The sequence below is a fragment of the Rhinolophus sinicus genome, linkage group LG05 (genome assembly GCF_036562045.2).
Source record: "Rhinolophus sinicus isolate RSC01 linkage group LG05, ASM3656204v1, whole genome shotgun sequence".
NCBI lineage: Eukaryota > Metazoa > Chordata > Mammalia > Chiroptera > Rhinolophidae > Rhinolophus > Rhinolophus sinicus.
In genome coordinates, this window is record NC_133755.1 from 85,037,314 (window position 1) to 85,056,691 (window position 19,378).

The following is a 19,378-nucleotide window of genomic DNA, read 5'->3' on the forward strand; positions in this document are numbered from 1 at the left end:
GAGGCATGTTAGGCATTCAACACTCAGCCAGACAGTTCACAACTTCAGCTTAGCCTTCACTTCCTGTTTGTGCAGAGCTGACGATCAGCCAAAAGTAAGAGCGGTGGGGCCTTCCTGGGTCTTTTCTGAGCATGTGCATGGCCTTCTAGGTACCCAGAAACATGTGGCAGCTTTTCAAAATCCTTCTTCCCTAAAGCATTTCATACCTTTCCCCCCAGGCTTTTAGAGTTGTCTATTCTTTTCCCCAGTGTTATTCCTTGCCTTTAAATATTTTTGACAAATTCTTCCTGGGTAGCTGCCTCAATCCTGGGAATTTCCTGAGTTAGGTGAAATGAGCCACCAGACAGGTCAAAACAAAAACCACAGTTGTTTGAGAACAAGGTCTGTTTTGCTTCCCCTGGTACCAGGTACCTACTGGGAATGCCAGCTGTTGCCTTGACCACTGCCAAGCTGGGGAGTGGAAGATGGTGCCAGGGTAAGTTAAAATGTCACAAAGCTCACTTACTGAGGCTCATCTGGTTTTTCTTGATTAATCATTTCCCTGCTTACCATAAAATTTTGATTAGATTCCAGAGTTCTGAAAAAGTTGATTCTCACAGTATTGCCAGTTTATTCATTGCTTTTGAGAAGGAACAGATTTTTGGGATGCCTTACTCCACCACTTTTTCTGAAATTACCCTTCCTATTTCTCTTTGAAGTAAGTACTTATTAGGAGCTAAGTTCCAGAGAAAGTGGGAGCTAAATTCCACAGAAGTTTAGTAACTTGCCCATGTTGTATCCAGTAACACTAAGAGCAAGGATTTGGACACAGGGCATATGACTCTAGAGCCCATTTTATCCAATTATAACAGTTATTAATTCATTCAAGAATATTTAGTTTACATCTACTAAATGCTAGATGCAGTTCTAGAAATTCAAGATTACCTCATTGTACAAAGTAGTCAAAATTCCTGTCCCTGGGAGCTTGCATTTTTATGCAGGGAGATTCGTGATTCACAATAAATATTTGATATTAGAACTTAAGCCATGCTATGGAATAAAGACATTGAGATACTCATTGGATATAAGGACTGTTATGGGGGTGGTGTGAATACAGTTTTCTTTTTTCAACACGTTGCGTACGGATCACGAGAATCTTCATGAGGGATTTAAACCCTGCCGTACGCAACGTGTTAACATTCATTTTGTTTTAGTTGCCAATTTATAGAAAAGTTGCAAGAATAGTAGTACATGAATTCCTACATGTTTACTCAGATCTAGTCATGGTTAACATTTTGCTACATTTGCCTTATCGTTCTCTATCTGCCCCCTCTCTCATTTTATAGTGAGTTACATTACTTTGTGTCTGTCTACTCCTTCGTACTTAATTATTTCCTAAGAATAAGGAAATTCTCTCATAGGAACATAGGAGTAATCAGGAAAGCTGACATCTATATAATACTATTATCTAATCAACAGTTTATATTCTAATTTCATCTATTGTTCAAATAGTGTCCTTTATACCAATTATGTTTTCCAGCTCAGGATTCAATCCAGAGTCACCTTTCACATTTAGTTGCCATGTCTCTCTAATCTGGAATGGTTTCCTCATTCTTCCTTTGTATTGTCTAACATTGACATTTTTAAAGACTATAGGACAGTTATTTTTTAGAATGTCCAAAATTTGGATTGGCCTGCGGTCTCCTGAGGATTAGATTCAATTAATGCATTTCTGGCAGAAACACTACTTAAGTGATTTTTGTCTTTGTCAGTGAAATATGTAAGGGGGCGACGATGTTGGTTTTTCCCATTATTGACCATGCTTACATTGATTTACTTCATTAAGATGTTTTCAGATAGATTTCTCCATTGTAAAGTTATTACTTTTTTCTTTTATAATTAATAAATAATTTGTTGGAAGATACTTAGAGATGATATAAATATATTTTCCCTCATGTTGATTAAATTTTATTCTTTGAATATGTAAAATATTGACATGATTCTAAATTTCAAACCATATAAAATGCATCATCACTGAAGTTTTACTCAATCCCTTACTCCTTCTACCCAATTTATTTGCATATATGTGTGGAAAGTAGGTACATTTTTAAAACTTTCCTATACTAAATGGTTATTTCTTCCTTGTTAATTATTATACACATTTATGTTTTGTAATATTTTCTCATAATCCTTTGTATTTCTGTGGTGTCAGGTGTCATTTCTCCTCTTTTATTTCTGATTTTATTTATTTGGGTCCTCTCTCTCTTTTTCTTGATGAGTCTGGTTAAAGGTTTATCAACTTTGTTTATCTTTTCAAAGAACCAGCTCTTGGTTTCATTTACCTGTTGTACTGTTTTTTAGACTCTATTTCATTTATTTCTGCTCTGATCTTTATTATTTCCTTCCTTCTACTCAGTTTGGACTTTGCTGCTGTTTGTTTTCTAGTTCCTTTAGGTGTATGGTTAGGTAGTTTATTTGAGATTTTTCTTCTTTCTTGAGGTGGGCCTGTATTGCTATGAATTTTTCTCTTAAAAGTCACAGCTTTTGCTGTGTCCCATAGATTTAGTGTTGTTGTGTTTTCATTTTCATTTGTCTCAAGGTATCTTTTGATTTCTTCCTTGATCTCATTGTTGACCCATTCATTATTTAGTAGCATGTTATGTAGCTGCATGTGTTTGTGTGTTTTTCAGTTTGTTTGTTTTTTCCTTGTAATTGGTTTCTAGTTTCATACCATTGTGGTCAGAAAAGATGCTTTATATGATTTCAATCTTGAATTTATTGAGACTTATTTTGTGGCCTAACATGGTCTATCTTGGAAAATGTTCCATGTGCACTTGAAAAGAATGTGTATCCTGCTGCTTAAGGGTGAGATGCTTGAAAAATATCAATTAAATCCATCTGGTTTAGTGTGTAATTTAAAGCTGCTGTTTCCTTGTTGATTTTCTATCTGTAAGATCTGTCCATTGGTGTCAATGGGGCGCTAAAGTCCCCTACTATAATTGTATTACTGTCAATTTCTCCCTTTTGTCAGTCAATATTTGCTCTGTATATTTAGGTGTTCCTATGATGGGGGCATAAATGTTGACAGGGGTTATATCCCCTTTTGGGAGTGATCCCTCAGGCTGACTGGCTGTGGGGTTTGTCCACATCCTCAGGTTATGGGCTCCTGTGTTGGGGGCTTACTCCAAGGAGTGAGATTTGTCCCAGTGGGCTCTGGTACCTTCTGAGACCACCCTTTGGGTGTGCTACTTGCAGGGCTAATTGGATGGTGCTCTACTGTGATCTATGCATGGGCCCTTTAAGAGGATGTCTGGGTTTCCTGCAACCTTCAGTTGTACCCAGATGGTCAGAATCCCCACTGTTTTTCACTGCCAGATGTTGTCGGGGCTCCTCTTCCCGGTGCCGATATTCCAGACTGCAGTGCCTAGTGTGGGGCAGGGGTCCCTTGCTCCTTTGGAGGGGGCCTCTACCGCTGAGCTATCCATCCTAACTCTCAACCACCACATGCAAGGGTGGGTTTGGCCATTTCACATCTTCACTTCTCCTATCAGTCTTGACGTGGCTACTTCTTTATATCCTTACTTACAGACTTCTGTTCAGTTAGACTTCAGATGGTTCTCCAGGTTGATTGTTCTATAATTTAGTTGTAATTTTAATGTAGCATGGAAAGAGGCAAGCACAGTGTTTGCCTACTTTAACATCTTGGATCCCCCTCTTTCCAGTGTATTTTTCATGTCAAGTATTATAGTTTTCATCCATTGATGTTCAGTTTGGGTCTTTTAAGCACCTTCTATGTCTCCATACTAATTTTCTAAATATATGGATTGCAGTGATAGCTGTTTTGATGTCTTTGTCTGCTAATTCTAACTTTGTGTCCATTTCTGGTTGGTTTTAATTAATTGTTTTTTCTCTTCATTAGGATTTATATTTTCCTGCTTCTTTGCATGTCAGGTAATTCTTTATTGGATACCAGACATTATGAGTTTTAATTTATTAGTGTTGGACATTTTTGTATTCCTGTAAATATTCCTGAGCTTTGTTCTAGGATGCAGTTAAGTTACTTGGAAACAGTTAAGTCCATTCAAGTCTTCCTTTAAAGATTTCTTATTTGAGCCATAGCAGATTTAGACTAGGGATAATTATTCCTTACTCCTGAGGCAAGATCCTATACAATTCCACATGAATTATGAGGTTTTCCAGTTCAGCTAGTTGGAGCAGACACTCTTCTTGGTCCTGTGAGAGTATCTGGCTGTGTTCCCTTTTATCCTTTCAAGATGTTCTTTCTATGGCTTTGGATAGTGCTATGGTCTGAATGTTTGTGTCCCCCCAAAATACATATGTTGAAATCCAAGCCCCGAAAGGTGGTTGTATTAGTAGGAGGGGGATTTGAGGAGGTGCTTAAGCCATGAGGGTGGAAATCTCATGAATGGAATTAGTGTTTTATAAAAGAAGCTCCAGAGAACTCCCTAGCCCCTTCCACCATGTGAGGATACAATGAGAATCTGGGACCCTGAAGAGGGCCCTCACCTGATCATGCTAGCACCCCGGTCTTGGACTTCCAGCTTCCAAAACTACGAGAAATAAATTTCTGTCATATATAAAACAACCTATGCTGTTTTGTTCTAGCAGCCTAAATGGACTAAGACAGGTAGTTTCCTCATATGTATATACTGACCAGTTTTCTGCTGTATACTTGATGGGACCCTCTGCAACTCTCCTCCCTCTGGTGCTCTGTCCTGTGAACTCTAGCCACGTGATCTCTTCAGACTCTCAGCTTCTCAAATCAGGGGGTCCATTGAGTTCTTCCTGGGGGTCCACTGATTTCCTCTTCCCTGCACTGGGGCCTGGAAACTCTCCAGGCACTAAGCTGGTGAAATGGTTGAACTCATTTCATTTGTTCCTCAACTTTCCAGGATTGCTGACCTTCATGGCTTAATGTCTGGTATCTTGAAAACCATTGCCGCATATATTTTGTTGAAATCTTTTGTTGTTTCAGGTGGTAGAGTGAAGTCAGGCCTTTTCTCCAACTTTGGTAAGGTAGTTTTAAATTTTGCTTTTAATTTATGCTTTTACTGCATTGTGATCAGACAATTCCATATTCCTACTACAGAACCTTATGTTTCCTTTGTGATATTATATATGATCAATTTCAATGACTGTTTCATGTCTGTTTGAGAAGAAAGTACATTCTCTATTAAAGGGTGTATCATTTAATACATATTTATGAAATCAAATTTATCAGTGATTTGGTTAAATCTTCTCTATTCATATTTATTTTTTGTTCATGTGTCCTTTTTGTACTGAGAGAGGTTTGTAAAAGTCTCTTGTTATTGTCTCTATTTCTCCTTGCATTGCTGCAATTTATATTTTATAAATAGGTGGTTTGTACATAATCTAGTGCAGAGATATTAGTAACTGATATATTTTATTGTAGATTGTGGCTTTTTGCATACTAATATGCAATTACTTTTAACCTTTTAAACCGCCATTACTTTTGTGCCAACCTAATATTTGTCTTGTTTGATGCTTTTTGCCCTAAAATCTGCATTATCTAATAATTGGCTTGCTATCCTTGTTTTAGAGCTATTCTATTTAGCTGTCATAACTTTCCCATTCCCTTTTATTTTTTAGTTTTTGAGTCATTTTGTTTTAAATGTTTCTCCTGCATGTGGAAGAGATCGAAGTTTTGAAAATCTATTTCTTTTACTAGGCAAGTTAATCTCATTCACATTTATTGATATGACTGACATTTTGGATGTCAACTCCTTATGTCATTTCATATTATAATTAGTCTATGTGTTATGTTATTTTTATTGTTGCTTTCTCTGTATAAAATGTCTTTTAATTTTTTTCCTTTGATATTTAAAAAAGTACATGTGTTTACTCTCATAGTTACTTTTGCTTTGATATCTTTTAAAATATTCTTATTTACCTTTTTTCTTATTTAACCTTTTACTATCTGGATTGCCAATTCTAGGTGGTATCATTTGATTCCTATCTGTTCCCTATACAACAATGACCTATTCTACTTTCCTCTTTCTGTCTTCTTTCTTGAATCAGCTTTTAAGTTGCATTCTTTCTACTTTGTCACAACATGTGACATTCACAACTTATTTTCAACCCTTGTCCCTGCTCCTTGTTTAAATTTTAGAGCTCCACTTAAATGCGCTACGTGCTCACCATCATTCTTTTGCCGAAGTTTTCCTCCAGTCATTTCTTGATTGAATACAATTCATCCTCCAGCAGGTTGGCCAAGAAGGGCTCATGTGTACAGAATTCTCTCATTCTTTGCATATATAATTTGCTTTTCTATAGCCTTGATAATTGAATGATAGCTTTGCCGCATATAAAGTCCTTGGCTCACAATTTATTTCCTTTTTTTTAGGTTACTTGAAAATAATGCTCCACTCTTGCCTTGCTTTCAGGTTGCTCTTGAATATCTTGATGCCAATGTAATTTTCATACTCTTGTAGGTATGATGGGTATTGTACCTGGAGGCCTTGGGTATTGTTTCTTTGTCTCTAAAGTCTAATAATTGTATTGGCTATGCCTCTGAGTTGATCATACTCCGTCAATTTTCCCAGGCACATGGTTGGCCCTTGTTATCAATTTAGGTTTTCTTTTACTTCTATGAAAGGTTTTTGAATTCCTTCTTAACAATATTAGTTCTACTCCATTGTTCCCTCAAATTTTCAATGTTCTTGAATATGTGAAAAGGGTTGGGATATAGTGGAAAAGGGGAGGAACTGGCTTTACATAGGAGCACAGACAGTTAACTTACTATAATGGGCAGGAAAGCAGAGAGCGTGGACATGGGTACTGACAGGTGGGGTGATGTGGGGGGGGGTGTCTAAGGAAAGACTCTTCAAACTGCTTTGATTTTCTCAGTGGTAAGGAAGCAAGATCTAAGCTAGCTCTCTTATGTCCCCCCACCTGGGAAAAAGAATGGAGTTGAGAGCATTTGCTGAATTTAGATCTGTGGTCTGGATGCGACTCATTGAATGTTGTTCTAGAAAGAGCTCAGAGGACAATCAGTCCCTGGCCCTTCTACCTAGGAGAAGACCTGGAGCTGCTTTCTCCTGGAATTTGTGCATGTCCGGTGGGACTGAAAACAGCCCTGATGGCGGAGATGAGCTGAGGGAGAGGCCAGGCCCATCTCTGCCGGGAATCTGGAAGATTGTCTGTGGGAGCGAATGGAGACCTGCCCTATATTGCTGTAGGAACAGTGAGAGAAAGACACAGGGACATGGCATTTCAGTGAATATTAGAAAGAACTTTAAAGGACTGAATAAAGCTGTCGTGTGAGGGAGTGGGTCCACTCACCCAGGGAGTGTTCATTAAGTGGCTGAATATCATGGTGTCAGAGAGGTCGGGTTGGAGACTCCTGGGTCAGCAGGGTGACTGCAGGATGGTCTCCATGGCAACTCCACATTGATCATTCACCTTCTCTCTCTACCCAAACTTCCTCTGTCAACAACTTCATGTTACCTTCATCGTGTATTCAGAACCCAACCATTTCTAACTTCTTCCATCTGACTAGTTCTAAACCAGCCCTTGTTTTTCTCTCTCTTGAATTATTTCATAGCCTCCTCGATGGAGTATCTGCTTCCTACTTGGCTCATACTCTCCTACCCCAATCTATTCTCAAAACAGATCAATCCTGTTATAAACTATAAGTCAGATTGCATCACTCTTCTCTGTGAGTGATAGTGTCACTTCACATTCCCTAAAGTCCTAAGGGTGGCCTACATGGTCACACACGATCTGCCTCCCCTCACCAATCTCTGATCCTGTCCTCAGTGGCCTTCCTGCTTTCCTGCACTCCAGGCTTCCTCATACATGGCTTCCTAGCTCTTCTGGCTCTTCCTCATACATGCTAGATACTCTTGGCCCTCAAGGGGTCTTGGTAATTTCTTCCTCCTGGAACGCTCTGCCTGAGATATTTAGAGAGCTCACATTTTCCTATGTTCTCCTCAGATTTCATTACCTATTCAAAGAGGCTCTGCCTGTCTACCCTTTATTAAAAACAGAAAGAAAGAAAGAAAGAAAAAAGCACTCCCACCCTTTTACCTTCCTTTATTTTTCATAATAGTACTTATCACCTACATATTATATATTTAATTATTTATTTATATCCTGACTGCCTTGTCTGGCAGTGGCTTTGTCTGTTTTATTCACTGCTGTACTCTCAGTGTCTAGAAGAGGCTTAGCACGGAATGGGTGCTTAAGAAATATTTGTTAAATAAGTGAATAAGTGAATAGGTGCGATTGTGTTTTCATGGGGTTGTAGGACAAGAAGGCAATCAGCCGGGGCTTGTCTCCTTCCTCCTAGAAGAAGGAGAAGGACCACGGGTTTGTAACATGATAGGGTTTTTAAATCTCATTGAGTCCTGTTCAAGGTAAGATAAGGTAAACCCATGGCAGCTTCTCCCTCCCACTGACTATAAATCCTGGACAGAATGCATGGTGCAGCTACCCTCTTTCCCCGAAAATAAGACCTACCTGGACAATCAGCTCTAATGCATCTTTTGGAGCAAAAATTAATATAAGACCCAGTCTTATTTTACTACAATATAAGACCTGGTCTTTATGATATGATATGATATGATATGATATGATATGATATGATATGATATGATATGATATAGTATAACATAATGTAATATAATACCGGGTCTTATATTAATTCTTGCTCCAAAAGACGCATTAGAGCTGATTGTCCGGCTAGGTCTTATTTTTGGGGAAACAGTATTTAAAGTCTCTGAACAGTAAGTACCAGTAATTAAATTGGGGGGCTGAGGAGCCAGGATTCCAAGTACCACCAAACTGGTGGTGAGTTTAGCATATGTTTTCCATGGGTCTCCCCTAAAGTAGAACTCAGCACAGCTTGAAACCTGGAAGTGAGCACTTGTCTGTACAGACAGAGAGAGAGAAGAAACCCTCTGGGCTGGTTGGAGCCGTGGAATAGGGGACTGACTTCTAAAACTCAGAGCGTGGGTGTATCCCCTGACTTTTTTCTTTCCTTTTCCTCCACTCTCGTGTCTCACGAGGCCGTCCATGGCAGGAGTGGCAGCGGCAGCAAACGTGGCTGTCAACACAAAATGGCAGGCCCGGGACGCAGAGGGAGGAGAGCCCGTATTCAGGCCTCAGGGTGCACTTTCTCCCACTTTGGGGGCCTCGGGGCTCCTAATACCCATCACTCTTACTTTGTAACCCAGGGTGAGTGGGTGTGGAGGTACATGTGCTGTTGAGGACGCAGCAGTTGTCACATATGGGACAAGTCAAGAAGCTTGGCTCCAGACGCCCCTATAAATATCCTGTGGCCCGGCCCTGGTCATCACCCAGCGAGAGGCCCTGGCCTCTCAAATGAGGAACTGAACTGGACCCACTGGACAGAAGGAAGTGATAATGAGCTCCTGGCCTTCTAAATATTGTCATGGTCCCTGGGCCAGCCACGACACCCTCTGGATATGGAGGGTGGGGTAAAGCTGGGGCTCTGGGGGAAGGCAGCAGAGGAGGAGCTCTGAGATCTGGCCTTATGGAATGTTCCAAGGGCACTGGATGGGCCAAAGCACGGCACCTGTGATGAAATATTGGAGCCCAGGAGCCGGAGCCCCTGCTAACTTCACTTGACAGTTCTGAGGCTCCAAGAAGAGGAAGGTTCTTAGCACTGTAGACAGGGATTTATGAGTAGGGAAGGAGGAAGCTTGTGTTTCTTTACACAGCTCCCAGTGAGCACTTCAAATGTGCTATGCCGGGTCATCCTCACTAGACCTGTGGCATGAGATAGGACACCAAACATTTTTCAGATGAGCAAGCTGAGGCAGAAAGAGTTTAAACAAACCTCTGTGGTGAAGGTCGCCGTCCTGGTAAGTGACAGGGCTGAGTGAGACTTGTATAAACACATTTGCCTCTATCGGAATTGATACGAAACCCAGGACATTCCTTAATTCCCAAAGTCCTGAATCCTAACGCACAAGCCATGAACTTTAGAAGGCAGGGGCCAGCCCCAGTGAGAGGGAGACACAGAAATCTAAACAATTCAGATTTAGTGACTTGCTGAATACAAGACACTCTGCCCCATGTCATGAGAAATGAAAGAACGTGGCTCATGACCTTGAGGTCTTCACACATTTCCCGGAGGAACTCAGTCCTGGGTGGCAAAGACAGGTGTGTTTTCCACGTATCTCCCCTGGTCCCTTTGTGTCTGAGGAACACACTGCCTGGATATGGATGGATTGGCCGGAGGACAGCCCAGTCCAAGGTGGCTTTCACAGCTGGGAGAATTCATCGCATTCTTCAAGGTTCCCAGGCCTGCAGGCCTCACTTATCAGAGAAAGTGACTAAGGCCTTCAGAGGGGAAGAGATTTGTTTTGAGTCCAACGAGAATCAGTGCAGACTGACTGTTGTTTCTGAGGAAGAAGAGGCCTGAGGAGGAAATTCCAGCTTTGGAGTTTAGGGGGATGTGCTTCTGTGGGCTTGTGGGAGAGAGCAAATAGAGTGAGCAAAAAGAGTGGGTGGGTGGCGAACAGGAGCTTTCTTCAGCAGCCCACATCAAGGGGGCTGCCCGACGCATCGTGAATGAGAGGAAGGGGGCTTTAGTGTGTGGCCTCAGTTCCTTAATTTGTAAAGTAGCAGTAGAGAAAGTTCTAGCTCAGGAAGCTGTGTGTTTATGAACAGAGAAGTACTAAGTAATTAAATACGTAGCACACAGCACTGCGGAAGTGGAAGTGCTAACAGTCTCCATATATTAATTATGTGCACCATCGAGCACATTGTAACCATTATATCGTGTTAATAATAATATTGGATATAGAGCTGAACCTTGAACAACATGGAAGTTAGGGGTGCCATCCCCCACCGTGCAATTGAAAAGTCACATGTACCCTTTGACTTCCCGAAAACTTAACTACAGTTGTCAGTCTTTGGGGGGTTGGTTCCAGGACCCCTCTCAGATACTTAAATCCAAGGTTGTTCAAGACCCTTATATAAAATGGCACGGAACCATGTGAACAATCAGCCCTCCCTGTGCAGACTCCCAACCGCAGAGCGAAACTACTGTTTTTGATCTGCAGTTGGTTGACTCTGCAGGTGCAAAACCCAGGGATACAGATGGCTGACTGTCTATTTATTGAAAAAGTTCTGCACATAAGTGGACCTGTGCGGTTCAAACCCGTATTTGTTCAAGGGCCACTATATTGTGTTCTAGGACCCCTGGACTAGCACAGGTAAGGGTCTCAGAGGCCATCCAGCCTCGCCACCCTTATCCGATGTTAGAATTCTCTAATGAACATGTGTGCCGAGGAATACTGACATTAGCCTGAGTAATAATGGGCCTGAATTCATCCGGGGACTGGAAGAGAGGCTTCCATGTCCACCCCCTCCAGGCAGCCCTGGTTGACCAGATCCATTCTGCCCTCTGGAGTCCCTGAGCACAAGCAGATTCAGCATCCACAGTGGTCTGCGGTCACCATCTTCATAGGGAAACCAGCTCTGGGTGAGGTCTTGGGCTGGAAACTTCCTGTGGCATCCCCTGTGCTCTCCCCCCAACACTGAGGGGAGGAAAGAAGGGTAGGTAGGCACAGGGGGGTGCAGGTGGCAGCCCGATTTCCCAGGCCCAGAAGGGAATAAGCCCCATGGCCCCATGGCCCCATTTTCAGCTAAAAGGCCCTGAAGAACACCTGATAGTGCTTCAGAGACAGACATCACAAACACGGGGCCCCGATTCCCTGGGAATTGCATCCCCCTACACAAGGACAGCACTGCTGCCACATTACTCTCATACATAGGAGACATCCTCTTACACAAGTTTTCTTGGCATAGTCACCAAGAAACCACAGACATGAAGAACACCGCCTGCCTACGCTCAGCCTTGCCCAGTACGGAGTACTGGTGGAGGGCCCATTCCTTCATGTTAACAGAACCCTTCCACAAAACGTAATGACGCCCAGGACAGCAATCTCACTCCTTCAAGTGGTCATTGCTCTGCTCTAGGGACATTGAGGCCACAGGGGGCGATCAGTACTCAAGGGGGAAGTAGGAGTCTCTCAGGCAGCCATGGACCTGGACATCCCTTCCCTTTAATTCTCATCTTCCTTCTTTCCCAAACCCAGGAAACCTGGATGGGTGAAAAAAAAAATAGACTCTTGCCTTAACTTCATCACCCCAAGCGGGACTCCAAGCAGTGAGGAACAGGATACAAAAAGTCCCACAGAGAAACCTGGTCACACCAGCCTGAGGCAAGGGGGGCTCTGCTGGAGCCTGGGTGCTGACCGCGGATGACGCAGGTGTTCTGGGGTCAGCTTCAAGGCAGGCTTGAGGTGGGCCAGGATGCTTGGCCAGGGAGCAGAGCTTGACATCACGCAGATGTCATTGGAGGGGCACAGTTGAGTTGTGGGACAGGGAAGGGAAGAAAAGAGCAGGAATGATGGGAGGGGCCACTGCCTCCTCATACCAGGATTCCCGCTCGCACCCCTTCTGAGCAATCCTGAGAACCTTCACCTGAGACAGAAGGAGATGCTGCGCTTTTTTCTGGGTGACCTAGCTCTCACTCCTCAGTCAAACTGGGGACCTGACACTTTGGGGTGGTGGAGGGGTCCCAGGTCCTACCAGGACGTCTTTTTCCAGGAAACTGGAGCTCAGAGTGTGCAGGGGTGGGAAGGAGCCTGGGAGGATGGGGTGACGCTCTCCAGGGATGGAAAAAGGGGTTTTTTCACATCCATCTCTGCCTGTAGGTGGGGTGGTCTCCTGCTCTGCATTCCTGCTCGAATGTGAATCATGGGCTTTGAGTCTGTGAAAGGAAAGAAAACCAGGAGGCACCTGGAAGGAGGGCAGCCATCCGGAGTGACGAGGATGCAGTATCAGTGACACACATGGCCCATTGTGTTTCCCAACCGGCTGTCACGCAGATCAGCGCTCACACAGAAACACGGGAGGAGGAGGCACTGCTATTTAGATCATCTTAAAGGAGAGGCAATGACAGCTTAGAGAGGATTGGGTGTTTTGCTCCAGGTCAGCCAGAGCTTTGATAGCAGAGCTAGGACTGGAAATCAGGTCTTCTGTCCCAGGTCTGCGGTTCCATCCACCCACACCCCCTTCACCAATCACAGCCAATGGAAGAGAGGTGAGAAGAGGGGCTGAGAAGGAGGTGACCCAACGAGGAAACCACCCTAAAACCCTAAGGGAGAGTCGGGACTGGGAGAGGCTGGCAGGGGTGCAGACCCTGTCCGTCTCAGGAATGGGCTGGAAAGGGCAGCCACATCAGGGATGTACTTGTCCTTGGAGTCCCAGCTCTTTCACAGCACTCAGGTGACTCTCCCCCTTGGGATGGGAGAATGGACTCATCTTCCATGAGAGATAAAATGCAGAGGTAAAGGGAGGAAAGAGGGGAGTTTCAGAGGCTGGGACTAATCAGAGGACAAGTGCGTGGGGCATGTCAGCGCCTCTGGCAGGAAGGATTTCAGAGGCAGGCACCCCCTGGGCTTGCTAAGCACCCTGAGGGCCTGGGCTCCACAAGCCCTATGCTGCACAGAGCTCTGCCCAGCCCTTTCCCTTCAGTACCTGACTCTGGGGTTCTTCTCAGGGGGCAGCAGAGGCTTTAGGGCTCTGCCAGGCCAATGAGGACTAACCCTGCCCCATGCCAGTAGTGGCACTTCTGGAGTAAGCTCTCACCCCGTCATGCCTCGGCTCTTTGAGGACGTCATGTTTAACATCTTGGGCTGTAACCATGTCGGGGGCCAAGCGTTCTACTCCTCCTACTGCCCGAATCACCACCCCCTCCCCTACACACACACACACACACAGAGACACACACACGCACACACACAGACACACACACACACAGACACACACACACACAGACACACACACGCACACACAGCGACACGCACACATACACACACAGACACACACACAGAGACACACACACAGACACTGCTTGGAGTAACATCAAAACCGGTAAGACCTGAATGCCTAGAACATGGGGGTCTCATTTGCTAGAGTTTGGCTGTACTTCAAGTACCACAGATCACACAGGGTGCATGAGTCTGCATTTCCCAAAATACCTTTTCTCCAGAATGAGATTCCCCAGTCAGGTTAGGCACTGGGTCAGAACATCCATAATCTTAGGTCCCTGCTACCTACCCCCTCTCCCTCCATCTCCTTGTCAGGGCAGAGATGGCACCCCTCCCCAACCCCCATTGGTTCTAGGCTGAGACTGGTAAGGCAGGGGCCAGGGAGCCAGGTGAGAGGGGAGGCCTCCCTACCCTGTCTGATCTCAGACCTGCCTCCTCAGTGTCCCACATCTGGCCCAGCTGTATTCAGCAAGCTTAACTCAGGTAACTAGAGTAACTAGGCCACCCCAGCCCCCTCCCTTTCCAAGAGCTCTGGAGGGGCCAGTTTCTCACACCTTTTAATCAAGTCTTCCATTTCTTCAGGCAGCTGACACACAAGCCCTGGGCCAGGTGGTGGGATGGTCCGGCTGCTACACAGAGGTTCTGTTCTGTCCTGCATTCTTCTAGGCTGGATAATTATAGATCTGTCCTCAGAGGCATCTTAGCATTGGCTGGCTGTTAGAAAGCCCATTTATGTTGAACTGGTCTCACCACTTCTATCTGGTGTTACACTGCAGAGTACTATATCACAGGCCAGCGATGCCTGCTGTGAGTGCGCGCGTGGGCATACTCCAGTATACAGACAGTGTGTGTGTGTGTGTGTGTGTGTGTGTGTGTGTGTGTGTGTGCTGGTATGTGAACACAGCGCTCATTGATCTGGAAGTCTCTATCAAGGGCCCACTGTGTGCCAGGCCAAGGGGCTCCAGGGGCACGGCTCACTGCCCTGAAGTACCAGGGACAAGATCACTGTGCCTGTGGAATTTATATTGTAGTGGCAGAAACAGTAAACCATGAAGTAAGATCATTTCAGGTAGTGAGAAATGCTGAAGGAAACAAAGCAGATCGGTGCATACTGAATGAAAGGTGCAGTGGGGTGGCTAGGGATGGCTGCTTTGGATAGGGCTGTCAGGCTAGGCCTCTCCGAGGAGAGAGGAAGGTCTGGAGGCCAAGCATTCTAGGCAGAGGGAACAGAAAGGTAGAGGCCCTACGAGGGAATAGGAGTGGTGTGCTTGTAGGCGGAGAGCAGTAGCAAGGCTGGGAGGGTGCATGGTCAGATCTGAGGTCACAAACGTCAGCAGGGGCCAGATTCTAAAGGGATCCAATAGTCAGACCTTAGACTCTACAGTCAAATTTACTGTGCCACTTACTGGCTGTGTGACCTTAAGCAAGTTACTTAACCTCTCTGAGTCCCTTGGTTGGGAGGGGGGGTAATAACTACCCCCTTTAGACAGTTGTCATGACAGGATGAGTTAACATATGCAAAGGGCTTAGAACACTGCCTGCCACATAGTAGGTGCCGTATGTGTCAGCTATTCTTTTCCATAAGTATTTGCTATTATGATCAGTCTTATTGTTATTATTTTAAAAGGAGCTTAGATTTTAAGAGGTGTGTATTGGTCTGTTGGGACAAGTTCTAGACGGGGAATTTGGGGAGACTTGAATCTCACTATTTGTTCTGTCTTCAAGTCGCTGGGTATTCAGTCCATCAAAAAGGGTAGCAAGACCATCCTGTGAGGCCCCAGCTAAGCGACTGGCACAGTAGTTGGCTCTACAGTGTGAAGTCTTAATAAGAAGATAAGGTTGTGATAGTCAAGCTAAAGCTCAGAGGACACATCTGTCACCTGGAGCAGGGAAAGGAGGCAAGGCAGAGAAATGAGAGGGGGGCAGGCACGGTGCTGGGGGAGCATGGACAGCACGGCTGGCCTCTCAGAAACGTTCCTCACTGGGTTTGGCCTCACAATACGCTGTGGGGATGGCTGGGATAGTGGCATTAGCGGCTGGGCGCTGGGCCTGGCTCAGGCCGCTGCCTTCTTTTTCTCATCTATCCAAGGGGCGGGGCGGTTGAGATAATTAATAAGCTCTTTTCTAGCTACTCTCCTCCAAACATCCTGGAATGCGAACCATTGGGGGCTGTGGGGTCAAGGAGAACATTCGGAGATGAAGGGCTTCCTGGAGGCTAATGAGCCCAGGGTCTGTGGTAGTCTCAGGATAAAGTGTTTAGTCCCCTCTTTCCTAGCTGGATGTGGAGAAGGAACTGGTTGTTTGTCGTCCTGGTGAGGGGCCCACTTTCTGACCAGACTTCTTAGGCTTGTAGCAGCCAGCTGTGGGGTGGATTTCCATCAAAAACGCCTGCCCCTCTCCCCACCTGAATAAAGAGACACTGATGAGTTCTGCATGTTTACAAACACACACTGACACCCCTGCCGTGCCTGGGTTTCTGGAAATTTACAGGTAAATCACATTTTTGTGAGTCAAACTCTTATGTTCCATGCTCTTTGGTTGCTTACTGTTTAAAGAAGCCCTGTTGCAAATCCTTTTGTGAAGCAAATATTTCTCCCCCATAAATATCAATGCTCACATTTAGGCTTTGAAAGTATGGGAGCCCTTTCTGTTCACGGGTGTGAGTGAGTGTGAGCGTTTGCATTCATTCTGGCACATGAAAGGACCCATGAATAAATTTTTCTTCATTCTCTCCCAGGCTTTGTTGTGAGATGTTGCTGGAAAAAGATACACTGTTCAGGCAAAGGACAGGCCCTGAGCAGCTCAGATCTCTATCTTCCTGGCATCTGACAGCTGCTCCCCGTGGGCACAACCCCCCGGGGACCACCTCAGGGCAAGGCACAGACTTAACAATCTGGGAAAAATGGGAAATCTGTCTGCTTCCTGGAGTGGGATGAGGGAGGCAAGGCAAATATGGGAGTGGAAATGGAAGTCACTGGGATTCTCCTAGAATTCATTCATGGGATTGCATCCCACAATCAATTATTCATCAGTGAACATCCAGGGGACCACCTTTGTCTTTCTGTTTGTCTGCAGGATGAGGGCGGCAACCTTAACACTTGTGTATGTCACTGCTTGGAAGACTGGCTTGCCTTCCCCTGGTAGGTCCTGGCACCTCCCTGGGCGTTGCCTCTTGTCTCACTGCCCCACACCTCTGAACTCTGAGTAAGGAAAGGCCCCCTTCACTCTCCAGGCTTCTGCAGACTGGCGTGGGGTCAGCTGAGGAACCTCTGGAAACACTCTCCCTCATCATTTATTAATTTTCCCTGGCCTGTTCCCTGAAATAATCAGGGTCGGGATATTTTCATATCATGCAGTTAATTGCCATCTGCACTGCTTAACAAGGCAGGGCATTGGGTAGCGATCTGGAGGCCCCCCGAGGATGGTGGATGGGAGTGGGTCATGGTGTTGGCTGCCACAGCCCCGGGGTGGGGGAGGGAGAGAGGGAGCTGGCAGTGGGAGGTGGGAGGTGCAGGGGTTCAAGGTTCACAGGAAAGGTGTTAAGAACAGGCTACTCCTCTGGGAGGAGGAGAGGGAGAGGAGATCCTGGCAGAGGGCCCCGTTCTCACCACCACAGATACCCCAGGATGCCCCAGAGCACGCAGATCTGGGATCAAAAACACTGTGCTGTAGCCCCTCTTGTTCTCTAGAAGCAGAGTGTGAGCTGGGGACGTGTGTGTGTGTGTGTGTGTGTGTGTGTGTGTGTGCGCATGATTTGATGAGAGGGCACGGAGGGAAACTGAGGGAGTGTGGGAACAGGAGAAGGCAGGAGAAGAAGAATCTAGGCCAAGATGTCACTTCAGGTGAGGGCTCTCCTCAGCCCGATCCCACAGGGAGTCTTGCAGTGTGAATGGTCTAGCAGACTTTGTCCCATCTTAAGACAAAGGGACTGGCTTCTATGTCTTTCCAGCAGTGTCATTATCCAAGAGCTATTGCAGGGGAGGGGGTGTGATGGAGAGCTTAACCCCGGGGCATCTCCCAGGGAAGTGGCTCCTGTCCTATCCGCTAAGGACAGCCCATTGGAGAAGATGTAGGCAGAAGCCCTTAGCAGTGAACACTGCAGCAGCTTGGGGGTGGGTGCCCATCCTGCTGGCGAAGGAGATCTGGGTAGGATGCCAGTGGCATCTGACACATCCTTCTAGGCTGAGAGACACCAGACATCTCGTCGCTCTGAGGCCGTCGCTCTTATATGGAAGACAATTAAACAGCTTTGCACTGCTCTCTTGTAGTGCAGATGGGTAACAAACCAATAGACGGTGTGGAAGGCCTCTTTCAGCTGTGATGTGTTGTATAAATACCCGCTGGTATTACTGCATAACCACCATGCGGTTCAGTAAGAAGTGCCTGGATTTCACTGTGCATTTGCCTGGAGTGCCCAGACCAGTGCTTAGCTGGGTTTATAAGGCTTCCTTCATCCTCCCCTCTCCCTTGGCCTGGGCTCCCTCCATGAGACAGATGTTCCTTTGGGAAGCTATTATCCTTAGGAATAATTGACAAAGTAAAGAGAGGCTATTTTTAAGTTCCTAGTCACGAATACTAGTATAAGCATCGTTTCAAGGCCATTTTAGACTAGAGCAGGGGAGAGGAACGAGGGCCACGGAGATGGGCTCTGGGTTCCACTGCTTGGCCTGCAGAAGGGGCCTCCTCCCATCCTCACCCATTTTGGGCCAGGCCAACTTGGATGCTAGAATAGTCAGGTGGGTGACAGCAGCCCTCTGTCACCCAGAGAGGACAATGAGTGCAGAGGAAGTGCTCCCATCCTGCCCCAACTGGACCCCTTCCTTCCTTGCCCCCAACCCCAGCTCAGGAAACAAGTGAACCTCTACCACAGGTGGCTCTTGTGAGATGTGTGTTATTGTCTCTGTCCAGGGCACACCCCAGAAGGTGAGGCGACGCTGAGAGGGGCCGTGGAGGATGCTGGAGCAGCGCCCTGCATTGTCACCGGTCCTGGGGGACAGGCCACTCTTGGGAGCCCAGCCTGGCCCATGGAGTAGAGGAGAGAGGGGTGTCAGCAGAGCCCTCTGATGTGCCTGCGGCTGAGTGTGGCCTAGGGACAGCAAGTGTTAACAGTGCAGGTCAGAAAGGCTGCCTTGCTGTCTGTCAGCCTTCCAAGGAGAGAAAATCATGACACTCAGGTGCTTCTTTCCCCTTCCAGAAAAGGCTTCACTGCTTCAGCAAGATCATCTCTTTCCCACCCCCACAATGGGCCCTTGTCTTTGGGGACATGTGCCGTGGTGCCCCTCAGAGGTCATCCAGCTTGCCCTTTTCTGGGGAAAGAGGGATTCCATGCCTAAAACACCCTGCCGTAGCCCTGCCTGTCGTCCTGGGCGAGCACTTCCCCCCGCCTCAGGGATGGGAAGGCATGCTGGCCTGTGCCTCTGTTAAACTGAAAAATCCAGAAACTGACTGCGCTTGGGAGAAAATGCATTGTGGTTGTCATTAGTGGAAATGTGGGATTATTTCTTCGGAAACAACTAGGTTCTGCCTTACAAGGTTACAGGGCATAA